Source organism: Hyperolius riggenbachi, chromosome 10 (genome assembly GCF_040937935.1).
Source record: "Hyperolius riggenbachi isolate aHypRig1 chromosome 10, aHypRig1.pri, whole genome shotgun sequence".
NCBI classification, from domain to species: Eukaryota; Metazoa; Chordata; class Amphibia; order Anura; family Hyperoliidae; genus Hyperolius; species Hyperolius riggenbachi.
This window is the reverse complement of record NC_090655.1, coordinates 181435168-181441167: the sequence shown is the minus strand read 5'-3', so window position 1 is coordinate 181441167 and position 6000 is coordinate 181435168. Positions and strand designations below refer to the sequence as shown.

The following is a 6000-nucleotide window of genomic DNA, read 5'->3' as shown; positions in this document are numbered from 1 at the left end:
TCTTCAGGCATATTTCCAGATGTTAGCTGAAGTAAAACACTGATGCAGGTAAATAGTAAACATGAAGATGACAGTTGGGCTGGTTGCTAAACAGTAACCAGCACAGCTGTCATCTTCGTGTTTACTATTTACCTGCATCAGTGTTTTACTTCAGCTAACATCTGGAAATATGCCTGAAGAAGGGGACTAGATCCCAGAAAGCTTGCATCATTTAACTCGTATCAGTTAGCCATTAAAAGGTATTATTTTTTACAAAACGTTGTTTTTTCTACCTATATAATTTGTTTGGCTAACACGGTACAGGAACTTAATTTTGCTACTATGCACAGTTTTTCAAAAATGCATATAGAACGCACATAATGTATCTCAATCGAGACACAGAGGAATTTAGTTATACATGCACTTTTGTTTTTAAAATCTGTTATTCTATTTAATGGTGATTAATAGAAAAGCAAACACAAATGCCGCCCCCAAAAAAATGAAAAACACATTAAAAACAAAATACAATCACAAGTCTACCAAAACACACAGCAAAAAAAAAAAAAACGCACAATGCAGAAAAAGCATGGTTTTCTGCACTGCCTAGTGTGCTTCCAGCCTAATACAGCAAAGTCCCTGCCCAAGGTGGCCACCTCTTCCCTTTAAATACTGACACCTATGAATAATACAAGCCTTATGTGTGGCTAGTTAGATGTAGTTTACACTTTGCAGTTTACACACTGATTATGTGTGAAGCCCCAGAACCTGTATAACTTAGATGTGTCTATATTTAACCACTTCACCACTGAGGGGTTTTACCCCCTGACCACCAGAGCAATTTTCACCTTTCAGCGCTCCTTCCATTCATTCGTCTATAACTTTATCATTACTTATCGCAATGAAATGAACTATATCTTGTTTTTTCCGCCACCAATTAGGCTTTCTTTAGGTGGGACATTATGCCAAGAATTATTTTTTTCTAAATGTGTTTTAATGGGAAAATAGGAAAAATGTGGGGAAAAAAAAATTATTTTTCAGTTTTCGGCCATTATAGTTTTTAAATAATGCATGCTACTGTAATTAAAACCCATGAAATTTATGTGCCCTTTTGTCCCGGTTATAAAACCGTTTAAATTATGTCCCTATCACAATGTTTGGCGCCAATATTTCATTTGGAAATAAAGGTGCATTTTTTTCAGTTTTGCGTCCATCCCTAATTACAAGCCCATAGTTTATAAAGTAACAGTGTTATACCCTCTTGACTTAAATATTTAAAAAGTTCAGTCCCTAAGGTAACTAATTATGTATTTTTTTTAATTGTAAATTTTTGAATTTTTTTTTAATTACAAAAAAAAAAAAAATGGGGAGTGTGGGAGGTAATGAGTTAATTTTGTGTGTAAAAGTCATTTATTTGTATGTGAAAAATGTGTAGGGTGTAGTTTACTATTTGGCCACAAGATGGCCACAGTAACTTTTTGCTTTATTGCGACCTCCAAGCCTCCTTCCGGAAGCTTGGAGGAAGAATAAGGAGGCTGGACACGTGAGTTTCTTCTCACAATGATCGCGCTGCCCATAGGAGAGCAGCGGGTCATTGTGGGGCTTAGATCAACGAACGGGAATGGATTTTCCCGTTCATTGATCTCCGGGCGAGCGGGCGGCGGCGGTTTTACTAGCGGCGGGCGGCGTGTTTACGAGCGGGAGCGCGGACAGCGTCGGGAACGCGGAAAGTACGTGTTTCTCCGTCCCTGGTTTTTAAAGGATGGAAAAAGGGGCGGAGAAATACGTACGCGCGGGGGTAAAGTGGTTAAAGGGATGAGGTGGCAACCCTGTTCCTGCCTGATCCCGGATAAATGTGCTTGCCTGTTGCTTGAGCAACCGGTCAAAAAAGCACAAACCTCCCCCTCCCCCCCATCATGTAGCATTAAATACCCGTGACAGTTAAAAATGGCGCACAGCGCCAGGGGAACGAAAACAGCGCCGCATAGACTGACATTATATAACGCTATTTAGCGTTATAAGTGTTAAAAAATGGCGCAGGCAGTGTGCCTTACACTTATAATGCTAAATAGCGTTATAAACCTTAAAAATTTCACAGGCCAAAGGGGTCGGTGGGTAGAGAGGCAGCGGGACACGGGAGGAAATAGGCATCCGGGGAGGATGTATGTAATATGCATACATTACCTTGTCCGGCCACCGATCGCTCCTTCCCTCCGCTCCTGCACTTCTTCCATTAGTTTGCTGTAGTCGGCCAATCACCATCCGGTTTCAGTCCCGTATCGTGATTGGCTGGCTGCAGGACTACAGCAAACAAACTAGGAAGTGAAGGAGAGGAGAGAAGGAGCGATCGGCGGCCGGGACAAGGTAATGTATGCATATTACACACATCCTCCTCGATGCCTATTCCCTCCCGTGTCCGCTGCCTCTCTACCCCCAACCCCCGCTGCCTGTACTAGCCAGCCCCCTGCATTCTTTAATGGCACACCCTTCTGCAATAAATGTATTATAAAACGCTATTTACCATTTTAATTCACATTAAAAACGGTAAATTGCATTTTATGATCCATTTATCAGCAGAACGGTGCACCATTTTTCTCCCTGCGCCATTTTTAGATGGACGCTTAAATACCTGTGTCCAACACATCTTTTAACCTCCTGTAGCTCCTAGTGGCTTTCCGACGTCCTCCGTGTACAGCTCCCGATATGTCACCTGACCCACATCGGATCATGTGACACACCGGCAACCGTGCACAAACGCTGGAAAACCGCTAGAAGCTACTGGAAGTTTAGAAGATGGTGCTGGGGGCTCAGTAAGTATTTTAATCCATGCAAAACCCCCAAAACACAGTCCCTGTTATCCCTTCAGGCATGCTGGTTATGCCTAGTACACACAATGAGATTTTCAGGCAGATGTCCTACCAGATCGATTATTTCCAACATGTCCGATCTAATTTCGATCGATTTTCCGTTCACTTCTACGAAAAAATGATCGAAATCAGATCAGAAATGTTGAAAATAATCAATCTAGCAGGAAATCTGCCTGACAATCTCATTGTGTGTACTAGGCAGCAGTTGAGACTTCCAGATGCCAAAGTCCCAGATAACGGGGACTTTGCTGTACGGAGCATATTTGTGAAACCTCCACTGGAATTTCTGTCATTAGAAATATACCAGCAAAGAAGATGATGACCAGCACCTGGCTGTTTTTTTTTTTTTAAAATGCAGGATTTTATTCAGGTTAATAATTGTAAATAAACATAGCTCTGGACATCTAGCAACTTCCAGGATGTAACTATAGCTCTGAGTATTATAAGCTCTTTGATGCATGCTATTCACTTGACAAAGAACGGTTCGAAATGGCATCCATTGTGTGGGCAGACCTGGCTGCAATGGGGACTCATCCTACTGCTTTTTGAGGTCCTTGAATACCTGCGTGCGTCAAAGAGCTTATTATACTCAGAGCTATAGTTACATCCTGGAAGTTGCCGGAAGACCAGAGCTATGTTTATTCACAGTTGTTAACGTGAATAAAATCCTGCATTTTTTTAAAAACAGCCGGTGCTGGTCATCATCTTCTTTGCTGGAATACACCAAGTCATTGCTAGCCACACTGACTAGACCAGGCATGGGCAAACTTGGCCCTTCAGCTGTTGAGGAACTACAAGTCCCACAATGCATTGCAGGAGTCTGACAGCCACAGTCATGACTCATAAAGGCAAATGCATTGTGGGATTTGTAGTTCCATAATAGCTGGAGGGCCAAGTTTGCCCATGCCTGGACTAGACCGAGCACGGCTACCAAGGCGGGACAGGTGTGCTGTCTGAGAAGGAAAATATGCCATTAGAAATCTAGTAATATATAAGTAAAGTTCTTACCGCATTCTTCTGTATGTCTGCTGGACTCAGGAAGCTGGAGCCAGCCTGGACTTCCTCCGTCCAGCAGGCAGAACGCCCCGAAGATGGCCACGTTACCCAACCTCATCTCCAATCTTCTGCTCTGCACAAGAAAGCTACAAGGCATCATTGCTGGCACTGTTAATCAGTGTACATGGTGAATGCAAATGTAATGGTCATTTTATGTAGCCGCTCCATTTCATTCTGTGTCGAGATTATGGATGGTCTATGAGATAATAATAATTCCGTATTATGCAAATGCTGTATGTAAATGTATGCAGTTTGAAAATGGACCAATTAAATCCTGCCAAGGTGGACTCGGATTGGTTCATTTTCAAGTTATACAAAATGGCCATAAAATATGCATCAACTCTGAATTATTTGAATTTCATTGACCATCCCTAGTCAAGCTCACTCGCTCCATACCTGCTCCCAACTGTAAGGGTACGTTTCCACTTGTGTGTTGCGATTCCGTCACGGAAAATGCGTCAACGAATCCACATGCGGGTGCGGATTCGTTTGCGTTTCCATGCCGGCAAGCATTGACATGGGTTTTTCAGCGGAAACACGCGAAAACGCATGGAAAAACGCAAAACAAAAATGATTGCGGTTTTCCTATTAAATTACCGGCGATTCGGGTACTGGTGTGCGGCATGCAAATTCTGACGGTTCTACCGTGCAGATTTTTTCTGCACAGCAGACCGTACAGAATTCCTGACAAGTGGAAACAGCCCCATCCACTTGTATTGGTTATGCGAATCTGCATGCGGAAAACGCATGCAGATTCGCTCTAGTGGAAACGGGCCCTAACCCTTTCCCTGATTAAAACAAACATACTAATGCACTTACCTGTGGCTTCCTCCAGCTTGTGGCAGGTAGGACGCGCCCTCGACGCCGCTCCGGAGGCTCCCCGGTCGTTCTGGAAGTTTCTGTCAGATGTCAGTTTCAGCTGATTGGTCAAGACAGGTAAGGTATGCTAATCCCCAGGTGTTGCGGTGCAGAGTATCAACAATAAAGAAGTATACTGCCGCTCAGGACTTGTAGAAAAATATGATACCTTTATTGAGTAACCGTACAAAAACACTAACCCACCCTAAAACCAATTAAAACACTGCGGAGCGCTCCTCAAAACACCCCAATCACAATATGCAGCACCACACACTCCATTCACTCTGGTACCGGTACCTTCCCTTTATGTCCACAGAGCATAGAGATAAAGTGGCTGCTTCAAACTTGTGTAGGGTAACAACTTGCCGTCTTCCAGGCTCACATTGCCTACTAACTCCAGCACGATTGCTCCGATCACCTCCACTTCAGCGCTGGTTCAGGGAATTTCCTCTGGTTCGCACTCAACCCTCCTCCGCTTCCGGATAACTCAACCCACCACATCCAGTTGTTTGTGGGGAGAAGAGGGGAGACGGACGTCTTTAGTTGCAACACGGCCGGCCGGCTGATAGGAGCGCTCAAAACGCACACCGGGGTAATGCCCCGCCCATTGACGCGTTGCGCCCGCCCACTGCGAGCTTCATCAGAATTCACATTCCAGCTCTGAAGTAGAGTGATCGGAGAAATCCGCCTGGTCGTTGGGTGGTAAGATATTGCTGCCCAGTGACTGTCCCCAATCGTGCTGGAGTTAGTAGGCAATGTGAGCCTGGAAGACGGCAAGTTGTTACCCTACACAAGTTTGAAGCAGCCACTTTATCTCTATGCTCTGTGGACATAAAGGGAAGGTACCGGTACCAGAGTGAATGGAGTGTGTGGTGCTGCATATTGTGATTGGGGTGTTAGTGTTTTTGTACGGTTACTCAATAAAGGTATCATATTTTTCTACAAGTCCTGAGCGGCAGTATACTTCTTTATTGTTGATACTCATGTATTTGGTGTATATACAGTTGCTCCTGTTTAAATACAGTTACGGACAGTTATATTGGTGAGTGAGATAGACAGCTATTGTTTGTTTATTGTTGCGGTGCAGAGTAGCCATCGCATCAGCCAATCAGTTGATACTGGTCAGTATATATTAACCTCTTAAGAACCGTAGGCTTACACTAGTGACCAGGCTATTTTTTTTCATTCAGGGCACTGCAGCTTTAAGGCCTTGCTGCAGTGGCCATATGACTCAGCACACACT

The 6000-nt window shown here is 43.9% G+C and overlaps 1 protein-coding gene across 2 annotated transcripts in view; it reads right to left on the bottom strand.

The window, feature by feature from the left end:
- Positions 1–3857: 3857 nt before the first annotated feature.
- The window catches only part of LOC137536052 (ghrelin-like), a 64379-nt gene continuing 62236 nt past the window's right edge, over positions 3858–6000 (bottom strand). For both annotated transcript variants that reach the window (XM_068258027.1, XM_068258026.1), the window contains exon 7: positions 3858–3972. The gene's annotated coding sequence lies outside the window, so the exon portion shown is untranslated. The remainder of the gene's footprint in view (positions 3973–6000) is intronic.